We start from the raw sequence: 15,009 nt of genomic DNA, 5'->3' as shown, positions 1-15,009 counted from the left end.
TGCAGGACAATGCTCTATCTTACTGAGCTAATTGGCAAGTGTCAATTCATGTGAGGCTTCACAAATTGACTAAGACAGTCACATGACAGCAGCCGCCTATGCATGGAAAGACAGATTTCAAACCACTGTAGAAAAAAAAAATCAGTCATCAAGACAAAAATCTGACAATGATGATCTGGCATGAGACTGGACCTTTGTGCAAAGTTTGGTGAGTTTTGGCAGATGGGAATGTTGCACAAGCTGAGGCTTGAACTCACAGTCTTCGACACCGAGGCCTGGCCTCTGTCTCACTGAGCTAAAGCTTCACATGCAGCTTCATAAACTGACTGAGCCAATCACTGACATGCAGGACAGCAGCCAGCCATGCATGGAAAGGCAGATTTTAAACAGCTGTCAAAAATTCAGTTATTAAGACAAAAATCTGAAAATACACATGTTGCATCTAGACAGCATGGAGATGTTGATCATTTGTTTTTAACAATGATTGATTTGCTCCATAAGTGAAAAACTGATGTTTAAAAATGCCATTCTTGCATTAACTCCAATTTTTCACATGAGAGCAAAATTCAAAATGCTGTCAAAAATTGAGTTTTTGAGATACAGTTCTGAAATTTGCAACACATCATCTACCATGACTCCAAAATTTTGTCCATTTTTTTCATGAACATTGAAGATTTATTTACCAAGAATTTGCAAGTGTATGTTTATAGTACCGTTTACAGTCAAACATTTTCATGCACTATAGGCTCAATTTTTGATGAATCAAAAATCTGTGTGGATCTTTTATGTAGGACAGTCTGAAGATGCTCTGTAGCAAGTTTGCTGACATTTGAGCAAAAATTGTGGGAAGAGATAGGATTAACAAGTTTTACAGATTTTGAAAAACAGAGTGATGGATTTCATAATTTGCAATAGGTTTAAGTGTACAAAAGTTTCTTCAGTATTGGGGCTACATTTTGGTGAAAGTTGCAAAGCTGTAGAACATATGGTTGATTATTATTATTATGAATTTTCAAAGTTTTGAACTTTAAAGGCTTGTTATAGCGCCACCATCAGGACTATTGGCTTGTGTTTGCAGCTGAGGTAATCTGGCATAGGGACTGGACCTTTGTGCAAAATTTGGTGATTTTTTGCACATGGGAAGTAGGAAAGAAAGAAGAAGAAGAACATGTAGGAATACAAGAGGGTCCTGGCAGCTTAGGCTGCCCGGCCCCTAATAAATGCTGATATAAGTAATTTAAAGTAAGCAAAATATTAACAACAATGCACAAATTAAACATGTGCCTCTCATCACGCAAACGGCAGGTTTGACAGATTCAAGAGTGCAGAGCAGGTGTATAGTATTTGGAACAAAAACACAAATGCATCTCTCTCTCCATCTCTTTCTCTTGGTTGTGTGCTGATTCTGGTATAGACAGTCAGTCATTAGGTCGACTGGACTCAGAAGCAGCACCAATCTCCACCAGATATAAATCCTGAATAACCCTCACCTTCCAAACCAGTTGGGGCTCCACAGACAAGCTGCTGGGAAATAAAAGCTTCTTGTCTCTTGGCAGAGCTCCAGAGCTCACTGCGGCTCTGTGGCCAGGCTGCCTACCAAGTTACCCAAGTTTACGACTTTCTGAGTTTTTCTGTGTAAATTTGTGACTTTATAATCTCAGAATCTTCATTTGTTTCTCATAAATTTACCTTACCCTGCTCTGTAATTTCTTTTTCTCCCTACAATGGCCCTAATACACTTACACTTTAATAAATGACTAGAAGGGAGGACTTTAAATATAGTGAATCAGAGTCCTGACCTGATCTCTGTATCTACTGTCACATACATTTTTTTTTTAAGAAATTTATGTTGTGTAACTGTTTTTTTTTTTTTTTTTTTTAAGAGATTACTTAGCCACACTATACAGGTGCCATTCCTGATGAAGGCTATTTAGATTCAACAAGATGTGTTGTGCATAGACAACTACACTTGCACTCTAACTTGCTTTGACTTTGTGTAAACAGGTCTCTTTTTGAAATGGCAGTTATCTCATTTTTGGAATGAAATCCAGTCCAAACATTGTCAAGCAACCTCAAACCCCAGGTTGGATCCTAAGTATCACAAAGGTTCAGTACCATATCACATCAGCATAATGCTAAGTGGAATAAATTAGCTTCCAGCTAATAGCGGTCTATGGCCCGAAGCCAGTAAACATGCACTAAAGTACTTTGTGTCGAGGAGAAAGTATTAGTATAATTGTCACTCTGAGAATCACAGTTATATCACACCACATTTGCTTAGTGATATCCATATCAATCCACATTAGCATAACATAATTAGAACAGTGGGCTTGCACTGCAGTTGGGCTATTGAGTGTTGTTAGCTAGATGCTAATTTATGCTTGAGTGGATTTTATATGTGGAAGTGAATTAATAAGAGGATGAGATGACAGAATGGAGGGATGAAAGGAGGAGTTGATGAATGGGACAGAAGAGGCAGAAAAGGTTTTATGAAAGACAAAAAATGGGTGGGCAATGAAAACAGAGAGAGAAACAGAGAGGAAGAGACAAAACGAGACTGGAAGATGTGGAGAGGGAGAGAGAGACAGACAGATGGGATGATGGGATCAACCAGTCACATTCCTGTGACAATCACGGTTTTCATGACGCAGTGGTTCCTATGGCAACAGGACAGAGCTGAAGTGCATCAACAGATACCTTGCGATTACTACCAAAGATTTGCTCCTCTGTTTGCAGCAACATCTGACACTTAATTTAAATTAAAGTTACATGTCATATAAGCACGCAGGTGGCCATACAGCAGCTAAATTATATTTTTCTGATTATGCAAACCCACCACAGACATTATAAGAGGAAATCTGAAATATTGAAGGTGCCATAACTAAGATTTTTGCAGCCCCCATATCTTAAAGAGACAGCCATATCTCAAACACTGCCATCCCACCCTCACACGGTCAGAGATGGGCAGAGTACTCGACCCCAGTACTTGAGTAAGAGTAAAAATACTACTGGTCAAAATTTACTCTGTTACAAGTAAAAGTAGCTCAGTAGACATGTTACTTGAGTAAGAGTAAAAAAGTACTTGCTTTTAAAGGTACTTAAGTATACAAGAGTACATGCTTTTAAATTTACTAAAAGTAAAAGTAAGAGTAAGAGTAAATTTCTTATTTTTTCTTATTTCTTATTTTTCACATGAATTACTGTAATTTTTTCAATTTATAAGACCTTGTAACACAAGGTCTCTTTGAAACCACCTGCACTAATGTGCTTGCGTGTAGAACCACAATGTTATACAAAGCCTGCAGAAACACCTATAAAAACAAATAAAATGAATGAGATCATAAGAGGACAGCAATTGTTATTTTCAGATTCAGATTCACTTTTATTGCATCTTAATCATATTAAATATAAGAAAGAGCAAAAATCTTAGGTCTTGCCTCCTATCGACACCAGCAGCAATAGTAAATAACAATGAAAAATAAAAGCAATAAACATAGTAAAAACATTAAGACAATTAAAACACTACCAATAAATATATATAAGGAGCAGGAGTGACATTGTGTTAGCAGTGTTCAAGAGGCATTCAACAGTCTGATGGCTTGGGGGAAAAAAGAGTCCTTAAGCCTGCTGGTCCTGGCTCTGGGGCTTCGGTTTGCCGGACGGCTGGAAGAGTTTGTTGTTGGGGTGGCTGGGGTCTTTAATGATTTTCCTGGCTTTGCTGATGCAGCGATTGTCATAAATGTCCAGAATGCATGGGAGCTCACAGGCGCTGATCTTCTGAGCTGCTCTGACACTCTGTGTATTGCCCTGCGGCTGTGAGCTGTGCAGTTTCCAAACCATGCAGTGATGCAACCTGTTAAAGCACTTTCAGTGGTGCTCCTATAAAAGGCAGGCAGGATACTGGGACCCATGCCAAACTTCTTCAGCCTTCTCAGGTGGAAGAGACGTTGCTGGGCCTTCTTCACCACCTGGTTGGCATGGGTTTCCCATTTCAGGTCCTCTGTGATGGTGACCCCCAGGAACCCGAACTGACTCACCCTCTCCACAGCAGTACCTTGAATGTTGAGGGGGGGCAGCTCCTCCTTCTTTCCCCTCCTGAAGTCCACCACTAGCTCCTATGTTTTGGTCACGCTGAGGGTGAGGTTGTTCTCCGTGCTCCACCGTGCCAGGTTGTTGACCTCCCTCCTGTATGCCGACTCATCGCCGTCAGTGATCAAGCCCACCACAGTTGTATCATCGGCGAACTTGACCACTAGGTTGGATTGGTGTGTGGACACACAGTCGTGGGTGTATAATGAATACAGGAGGGGGCTCAGGACGCATCCCTGAGGAGCCCCTGTGTTCAGTGTCAGGGGAGCAGAGGTGATGGAGCCCATCCTCACTACCTGTCGACGGTCAGACAGGAAGTCCAGAATGAGCTTGCACAGGTCTGGGGGGAAACCAAGGTGGATGAGCTTGATGACCAGTTTTGAGGGGACTATTGTATTAAATGCTGAACTGTAGTCAATGAAGAGCAGTCTGGCATATGAGTTTTTGTTCTCTAGGTGGGTGAGGGTGTTGTGGAGAACAGTAGTTATAGCATCATCGGTGGATCTATTTCCACGATAAGCAAACTGATGATGGTCAAATGTGGGAGGGATCATTTTGCAAATCTTGCTTTTTATGTGCTTTTCAAAGCATTTGCTCACTATGGGGGTAAGAGCATGTATTTATATGTATTCATATTTTCATGTTTTATTAAACACCCCCGCACATACATCAGGCAAGGCATTTTCTATCTCCCCCTCACTGAGGGGAGCAGTGAAGAAAATCCTTTACAGCAGTGGTTTAACCTTTTTGTATCAAGGTCCATTATTTATTCGGAATTTATTGTATTGATGTGGTACCATAGGAGATTACAGGCAAACGCTGATAAAAAATAACAAGTCTTTAATTAAGTAATGCAGATGTTTAACAATCATTTAAAATTTAACCAAATGGAGCCATACTGGTCCAACTAACTCTCCATCATTTACCTCGGGACCAGCTGGAACCCCCTCAAAGACCAGTGGTGGTCCCTGGACCTCTGGTTGAGAAATCTCTGCTTTACTTTCTTCTCCTGCTGCCGCCATTGTCGCCGTCTTGTTTTGAGTTGTTGTGAGTCAAAAGAGCGTGGTTACTTTGGCGTTATCCTTATATGGGTGGGGGATGATGTATTTCCGCTTTTACGTAGATCCCAGTGGAGAACGTGTACTGTGATAGGTTTCCTTCTTTGACAAACACAGCTTGTGTCCAATAGTATTTTAGAAAAAAAAAAAAAAAAAAAAAAAAACACAGCCGATCTTAAAGTAACGAGTACTTTTCAGCCTTCCTGGAAATTTACTCGAGTAAGAGTAAAAATATTTGTCTTGGAAATGTATTCGAGTAAGAGTAATAAGTATCAAAGCAATCTAATACTCAAGTAAAGTACAAATCCTCAGAGTTTGTACTTAAGTACAGTACTCAAGTAAATTTACTCCGTTACTATCCACCGCTGCAGACGGTCAGCAGCTGAGAATTCATTTCTAATGATTTTCCCTGAGTTGTATGGGGGACTAAAAGAGACATATGAATGACATATGACATATGAAATATTAAATACATCTTTAAATAAATACTTAAAAGTGTCATTAATTAATTAAAATGGGAATTAAATAAATAAATGTGGCATTAAATGTGCCATTAATTCATTAAAATACCATTTCATTTAATGTAAAAACATATAATTATTTCACTGTTTAAATAATTATTTCATGGACTGGTGTTGCAGTGCTTCATGAATTTATTTTATCTGTCAAAGTCACCCATCAAAGTCAGTGGGCGGGACTAACGCAAATCTAGCCTAATCGATTGCTTAGGTCTGAAGCCTGGAAGTCTGCCGGAGCTGGAGGAGTTTTGCTGAGAGCCTCTTCAGTTAAAGTTACTGCTTCTCTGAGTAGTTCTGAGCAACTTCTCGACATATTGTGGCTGCACCTATCTAGCACGCATCACGCACCCGCAATAACATTTGCCCCTGCAAGTCCAACACTTGCATGAACTGAGTAAAGGTTGCGCCACCTAGTGTGTCAGAATATCAAATCAAATCAAATCAAATCAAATCAAGCTTTATTGTTATTAAGCTGCACATACAGCAATAGGGCACACAAAATGAGACTTGGGATCCCCGAGTGATGGGTAAAGTCAGCAGTTTAAAAGTCTAAGAGCTTTCTGGGTAAGCTGTTGCGCATTCTGGTGGCTTTATTTCCATGCTTCTGAACCGTTTGCCTGAAGGCAGCAGTTCAAAGTATTTGTGGAGTGGGTGAGAACGGTCTCTGATGTTCAGTGCTCTACTCATGCAGGGCTGGGATGTGTTCATGGAGCCATGTATCCGTAAAAGCAAGCACACAGCAGTCTCTCCAGTCTCTGCGGGTGTCTCTTAGCAAGCGTAGCTCGTCCAGCTTGTTGTCGAGGGAGCGAACATTAGAGAGCAAGAGCGACGGTACTGCTGGTCTGGAGGGGTTAGCCTTTAGCCTTTAGCTTTTAGCCTAGTGTGGATCCCGGCTCTCTTCCCCCTCCTTTGTTTATGTTCGCACCGCTTGCGCTTCCTCCTCTCCCTGGTGACTGCCGGTGTAGACACAGGTTGAATCCCGTGCTGGCGTAGTGTGTCCACATCAAAGCAGAGTGCCTTGGGGCAGCCAATTTTAGGCCATGTTTTGACAGAGTGCTGTTTTCTTATCAGCCACTGTCTATATTTACACTGAAGTCTATATGAAGCAGCCACTGGGTAAATGACTGCTCAAAAAATTGCCTGTGATATAAATACATCTCGACATTTTATATCTTATTATTATTGTAGTTTTTGTGATCTATGATGACATATTAGTGCCATTGTAGGGCAAAAAATATGGAACCTGGGGAGGGCAGTAACATTCTGAGAAAAAAACTCCAAGACTAAAGTCATAAATTTATTGATTGAATGATTGATTTTATTAGGATCCCCATTAGCTGATATGAGTATCAGCTACTCTTCCTGGGGTCCACACATAACATAAAACAACAACAAATACGTTTACATACAAAACAGTTACACAAAATTTATGATGAAAAAACAAATTTATGTGGAAGAAAAACTTTACATAAGAAAAATCATTACATAAGCATCAAAATATAAACACAAAATATAGTCATAAACACAAAACACAAAACTTAGAAAGACCACTTTTTTCTCTTTAGCCATGGAACCACATTTCCAGAGAATCCATTCAAGACCATAGCTAGTATCTCTGACTTATCCTTGCCTCGGTTTAGGACCAACACAGGTAAACATTCTGTTGAGTATTGTGGTGCCATTATGATGCCATCCTCAATAATGTGACCGAGATATTGTTCTGTAGATCTTGATTTTATTTCTGTCAAAAAGGAAACTAAACCAAGCAGTTAGGTTAAGTTGATTAGGTTCACTCCATTCTATTAGTTTGTTTGTTTGCAGGATATCTCAAAAAAGCTATGAGTAGATTTGTGTGGAAAGGTTGATCCTGGCGTAAACTGGCTTATTTGACAACTTTCACAGCGCAGGTGCAGGTTTGCACTATACTGAGTGCTTTTTAGTTATTTAATTTATTGGTTACATATACGTTTCTTATCAAACATGCTGAGCATTCTGTGTGCTGCTGTGTTATAAAAGGCATGCGGTCAAGTGATGACACAGAAGCTGAGAGGTTTTGACTCCTCAGTGCTTACCAAGACTTCTTGGTTCTTGTAAAATCACTTGAAACCTGTCTCATGACGTATTGTTCCATCAAGCAGCACTGTTGTGTTTAATGACTTTTTGAAATTGGGGCAAGGTGAAAAAAACACTCGCTCCACCAGGGAAAACAGTCCCTGGTGAGATGTTTTGCTTTCCACAGGAAATTATCAGTTGTGTGTTTTATGAATTGTAGTGATGAAATCCCAGTAAAACCTTGCTTTTCCATTTTAGCAGGACGTAAAGTTTCTGACTCGTCTTGCCGTCCACAGCTTGCTAACTAGACTAATTAACATAAACGAGGCAGGATTTAAGTGCGAAAACACACGGGTTTTTATTTTAAACTGCCAAATACCCACCTGGAGTCCTATATTATACATTCTCTTTTGAGTTTAAAGCCCTTAGGTGGACACAGGAAACACAAAACCATCACAGTACCCCCTCACCCCCCAAGGGACGGCTCCCATCCATCCCTGTCCCTGGGGCACAGGGATGGATGGCCATCGTATGACAGGGGGAGGAGGAGGCCAAAACAAAAAGCTCCGGGCCGAAGTCTGGTGGGCGGCCAGACAGCACGGTGCTTGGAACCAAGGATGGGGCGGTGCTCGGGCGGACAGCCAGGGTGCGGAGAACCAAGGACGGGGCAATGCTCAGGCGAACAGCCAGGGCGCGGAGAACCAAGGTCGGAGCGGTGCTCAGGTGGATGACCAGGGCGCTGGCGGCCAAGGCAGAACCTCCCTGGATGCTGGCAGTGCAGGCGGCACCACATTGCAGGCCATCCACAAAGTCCAGCAGTGTGGACTCCGGGACGCTGGGCAGCGTCAACGTGGACTCGGGACCGCCAGGCAACGGCAGCGTGGACTCGGGACCGCCGGGCAGCAGCAGCGTGGACTCGGGACCGCCGGGCAGCAGCAGCGTGGACTCGGGACCGCCGGGCAGCGGCAGCGTGGACATGGGACCGCCAGGGCAGCGGCAGCGTGGACTGAGGGCTTCCTGACAGCTGATGAGCTGGTGGGACCAGTGATGCAGGACACCGATGAAGCAGCAGCATAGCCATGGGAGGCCGGGATGAGTGCTTCACAGGTCCTGAGGGCGGGGACCGGGGCTGTCACAAGGGCAGTGGGAACTGAGCCTTGGGCAGCCAGTTGGGCTTGGACACAGGGGACTGAAACAGGGGCAGCCAGTCAGGCTTGGGGAACTGGGACAGGGACTGGGACCACTAGGCTAGGTAGTTGTCTAGTACCGGTGCCCACCTTGGGCATCGGTACAAGACAAGATGTTTTTCACTGCACTGGGACCTTGCCTGTTTTAAGACTCCTGTTGAAAATCCACTGGAGGGGCTCTGCCAGTTGGGCTGCACAGTCTTTCAGGAGCCCTGGGCACACTCCACCTGGGCCTGCAGCCTTCCCTGTGCACAGTTCCCTGAGTTCCGACCTCACCTCATGTGCTGTCAAGGACAGTGGTAGTTGGCCATCGGTAGCAGATGTTGTAGCTGTAGCTGTGGCTGCAGTAGTGGGGGAGGGGCCACCTCCAGGAGACAGTGGAGCAGAAGCATCAGCTGCGTCTGACACCTTGGTAGGGGGGAGTGAATGCAGGGGACAGGATGGACACAGCCCCACTGTAGTAGTACAGTCCAATCTCTACATTCAAAACAATCCCTGAGCGCCTCACTGGTGTCAAGATCAAGATCAAAATAAACTTTATTGTCCCACCAAGTGGGAAATTTGTCTTGGGCTAACCACCCATGCTGCAGCCATTGAAGAAATAAATAACAAATAAATAAAAACAACCATAAGAAAACATAAAACACATGGAGCAAGCAAGATACATTATAAATACAATGCAATATATATATATATACAGTACAGGCCAAAAGTTTGGACACACCTTCTCATTCAATGTGTTTTCTTTATTTTCATGACTATTTACAATGTAGATTCTCACTGAAAGAATCAAAACTATGAATGAACACATGTGGAGTTATGTACTTAACAAAAAAAGGTGAAATAACTGAAAACATGTTTTATATTCTAGTTTCTTCAAAATAGCCACCCTTTGCTCTGATTACTGCTTTGCACACTCTTGGCATTCTCTCCATGAGCTTCAAGAGGTAGTCACCATGAAATAGTTTTCCAACAGTCTTGAAGGAGTTCCCAGAGGTGTTTAGCACTCGTTGGCCCCTTTGCCTTCACTCTGCGGTCCAGCTCACCCCAAACCATCTGGATTGGGTTCAGGTCCGGTGACTGTGGAGGCCAGGTCATCTGCCGCAGCATATATATATATATATATATATATATATATATATATACATATAGGGAATAAATGAGTTTTTGAATTTGTTCAGTCGGCAACGAGGGATTCTGAACCTCCTTCCAGCAGGTAGCAGCTCGTACTCTTTATATAGAACATGTGATGAGTCACTTATTTTATTGGCCTGATGCAAGGCAGCCTGTTCATAAATAGTCTGTAGGGATAAGTGCTCTCTGACGCCAATAATTTTCCATGCAGTGTGAATTAGCTGGAACACTTTATATTTTAATAATAGTGCTTTTCCAGATTGAGGGAACACAGTGGGTATCAAGAAACCTCTGGTAGATGGGACACCAGGCTTCTACCAGCTCTTTACTGCGTGATTTTAATAAGCGCCCAGAGATGCCGTCTGGTCCAGAGGTCTTCCTGGGGCAGATGCACAGAAAAAGTCTCTCCACAACATGCTGATCAATGTTGATCTTCACGGAGTCCAAAGCGGGTACATAGTCCAGAGCTGCTTTTTGTTCATGTCGGTTGTTTCAAATCTGCAGAAAAACTCATTTAACTCATTTGCCTTTCCCCTCTCATTCATAACATTAATGCACCTTTTAGGTGGAGCCATGTTTGTCATGGCTTTCAGGGAGTCTCACTTACCCCTTTTCCACCGGGGCTGGTTCGGAGCCGGTGCCTGACTTAGCACCAGTTTTTTGGTTTTCCACCACCCAAGCAGGGGCCAAACTGGTGCCAAACTGGTTCCAAACTGGTGCTAGGCAAGCACCGACTCCGAGCAGGGGCTAAACAGGAGCCAGAGAAAGAACCGATGACGCAGCCCACCGCGTCATTGGTGGGCGGACTTACAGACTCAAACAGGAGCAGCGATCGCTTTAAACGTAAAGCTAAACATACTCACTGTTCGTTCCGACCACGAATACGACGGGTAGCCGGCAATAATTGTGTTTTTTGCCTCTGGACCGCAATGTAGGCTTGCAAACACACGAGCAGTATTTGCATCGCTACGGTGGGTTGTCCATGTTTGTTGTTTTTTTTTTTTTTTTTTTGACCAATTTTTTATTAAGAGATTTTCCACAGGGGGCAGTAGATGTTACAGTACATGGCGGATAAGATAAGTTACCCTTGGTATGTGTCCCCTGTTACCGTCCCCCCCTCCCCTCAACCTACTCCATCCCCATCCCTAACCCGGGAAAGGAAAAAAAAAAAAAAAAAAAAAGGGGTGCAAGGCAGTGCACACAATAAAACAGAAAAAACAGGTAACACAAAACAAAACAAAGAAGACCACCGTGGGGATGTTCTTGAGTTGTTGACTGTTAAGACATATAATGGTAGTTATGTACACAGCAATAATTATATACATTATACAGTATTTGAACTGAGCGAGCTAGATTAAGACTTAATTTCATTGTTTTAGGCTTAATTTCATTTCGTTTTAGGCTTAATTTCATTGGCTTAGTTTAGTTAACTAGTCTACAGCTGTAAGAGTTAGGTCATGAACATCCCCACTCACAAATAACAATTACAAACAATCACAAACTTACTATCCCACCATTCCTCTCAAACCCCCCACCCCCAGCTAGCCCGATTCCCATGTCACTGCATATGTATTATCAACAAAATGGACATTGGTTCAGAGAGAGTAAGAGGAAGAACTCCTCTGTCATCCATAATGATATACACGGAGATAACAGAAAACAATAAAAAATAATTCCTCCATCACCCATGATATCGTCAGAGACAGCTGGACGTAACACAGTGTGGATGTGTGATATATATACTGAAATAAACATTCATAAGGGTACATATCAAATATGTATCCACTGTCCGATGTTTAAAGACACTGAGAATGCAAATACATATCACACTGCCGGAATAGAAGAACAGCACTAAAATCATATCAGAGTATTAAGTTTTTCTAATAATGACGACCAATAAGTAATATTTTGTGGCTTGACTTGATGTAATTGGGCTGTAAAAAGTTCCAGTTGCCCAATATCCCTATAGGAGTAGAGCCACTCCCTTACTGACAGCGTGTGAGGTGGTTTCCAGCGACAAGAGACCAGCTTCTTTGCCGCGGTAAGACCAGCCAATAAAAGGCGTCTATCATTGATAGAAAGCTCCAGAGAGGAAGTGTCATTAAGTAGCAACACACGCTGTGAGTGGGGAATGGTACACTCCAAAACATCAGACAAAGTGGATGAAATAATATACCAAAATCTATATACCTCTGGGCACTGCCAAACCATATGAATAAAAGTACCAATGGCATTGTCTGGGCAAAAGTCGCAGTATGAATTGTCTCTGAGTTTCATTTGTTGTAGTTTTCGCGGGGTTAAGTAATACCTGTGTATAAATTTATAATGAATCATTTGATGGTTTGGGTTTCTAGAAGACAGTGACACATTAGACCAAATTGTGTGCCAATTAAGATCCAAAGAACTACCGACATCTGCCTTCCAGAGTCTGTTGAGTGGCAAGGGTTTATAAGAAGACTCAGTTATAAATTTGTAGAGGCCAGATACAATACCACTGGTTTTTCCCTTGGTGCTCAATATCTTGTCAAGAGGATGATTTCCCAGATCTACACCCCAAGGAACACCCTGAGCACGCATTGCGGTACGCAGCTGCAGATAAAAAAAGAAGGTCGTGCCCAGGAGGTTATAAGATCTTTGTAGGTCCTGGAATTCACGGAGACCTTGTGCATCAAAAATGTCTTTGAATGTATTAACACCTCTGTCACCCCATTGCGGAAAATGTATTGGTTTCTTATCAATTAGCAGAGAGAAGTTTTGAAAAATTGGTGATTGGCGAAAGAATTTGCTGTTAATTGTCGCAAATTGTTGAACTTTATGCCAAATGGAAAAGAGATGAGATATAATTGGCCCAAACTCTCGCTTCACTACCTGACTCGGTATGTTGGAATATATTAAATTTGGTAGCTTATATGGAAGAGTCAGTTGTTCCTCAATGGGTCGCCAAGACACACAGACCTCTTGATCAAACCAGGTTGTAAGTGGACGTAGAACAAAACACCAAGAGTACCACTCAAAGTTGGGCAGATTAACTCCTCCAGATGATTTATGCCTCTGTAAGGTAGATATTCTTATTCTGGGTTTTTTATTGCTCCACAAATAAAAGCTAATTGCCTTGTGCAACTTCTTCCAGTAACCAGCGGGCGGGGGTAAAGGTAGCATTGAACTAACAAAGTTGATACGAGGCAAAACATTCATTTTAATTACTGAGAGTCTGGACTGAAAGGAGGTAGGTTGTGAGCACCATCTCTTTAGATCGTTATTTATGTTGTTTAAAGCTTTATTGTAGTTGTTGTTAATAGTTGTATCAAGGGACTGATGGATATAGATCCCTAGGTATTTGAGATTATGTACTACTGGAATATTTAAAGAGGAAGAAGAGAATACAGTGGAAGATGAACCCTGCCTACCAAGTTCGCCTGTACCTAATGTCAATAATGCTGACTTTGACCAGTTAATTCTGTAGCCTGAGATATTACTAAAGGCCTCGAAGATTTTAAAAAGATGTGTGAGAGCTCTAGAAGGATTTTTAAGATAGATCAGAATGTCATCTGCATATAGGGAAATGTGATGTGGGGTGTTGTGTATGATAATGGGCTCTACTACCTCTGACTGACGAATTGCCTGAGCAACAGGCTCCAGTGAAAGAGCAAAAAGAAGAGGCGATAGAGGGCAACCCTGGCGAGAGGATCGAGAGATTGGAAATCGAGAGAAGCAGGTGTTACCTGTGATCACCACCGCAGAAGGATTAGCATACAACAATTTAATCATGGAAATGAAGGATTCACTAAAACCCATATGCATGTTTGTTGTTGTGATTCCAAGCGAGTGTCTCGCACACCGACGTGATCACGTTTTACGATGACGTAATGACGTGGCTCTAACTTGGCTCCGCTTGGCTGTTGGCCGGTGGAAAAGCAAACCGATTCTTCGTTGGCACCAGTTAAGCACTGGCTCTAGCACCAGCTCCGAACTAGCACCAGGTGTTTTTTGGTGGAAAAGGGGCAACAGTTTCTTGGTGTTCATTGCTGAGCAGTGGGATTCAAATTTCTCCCTCTCCTTCCTCCTAGCTGCCCTCAATTTGTGATTAAGCACTTTCTGCATATTTTTCTCCATTGAACATTTCCTGACTGAGCGGGTGGTAACAGGCAACTTTAAGACACAGGGTTTGTATGTGGGCCGGAGAAAGACCAGGTTGTGATCAGATCAGATCAGATAAAATCCCCTGTTATTACAATGAATGCACTAGGGTGCTTGTTCTGTATTTTAGCAACAGTTTCATGAATGACATCACATGCCACGTCACACATTGCCCGTGGAGGAATGTAAACAACAATGACGACGGTGTGCAAAAACTCCTGTGGTACATAATACGGTCTCAGACCGACTGCCAACAGTTCAGTATCCTGACAGCAGATCTTGTCTTTATTTATTTATTTATTTATTTATTTAAAAGGGACAGTGTACATTCATTAACAGTTCAATATTGAATTAAAATGTAAATGCACCAGAATTAGCTAGATTAGCTAGTTTTCATCCGCAGTCCCTTGGCAGGTCAAGGCAGTGTAGTGTAGTAAGTGTAGAAAGCTGTTAAACTGAAATAGTTTATACTTTGTTAGTATAGGACAGTGGTGATAGCTGATAGGCTTTTGCTCTAGTGTTTTTACAATCTGCTTGTAGAGGGTTTCAGTTGGCTTCAGAGTCGTTGTGCTTGCTTGGGACCAGCTTGTGAAACAATACGAAATGTGAGAAAAGATCATGGCGTGCATAAAGAGTTTGGCAGCCTCTGTAGTCAAGTATGGCCTCACGTGTCTAAAGTTAGCTAAATTAAATTTAATGGTGTTAGCAACCTTTTTGACATGTTTCTTAAAAGTTAAATTACAATCTAGAACTATTCCAAGATACTTACAATCAGACACAACCATGAGTTTTTCTCCTTCAATAAGAACATCAGGATGCGGTGCATTTGATGTT

The sequence above is a fragment of the Myripristis murdjan genome, chromosome 14 (assembly GCF_902150065.1).
Source record: "Myripristis murdjan chromosome 14, fMyrMur1.1, whole genome shotgun sequence".
NCBI classification, from domain to species: Eukaryota; Metazoa; Chordata; class Actinopteri; order Holocentriformes; family Holocentridae; genus Myripristis; species Myripristis murdjan.
This window is presented reverse-complemented; position numbering follows the sequence as displayed.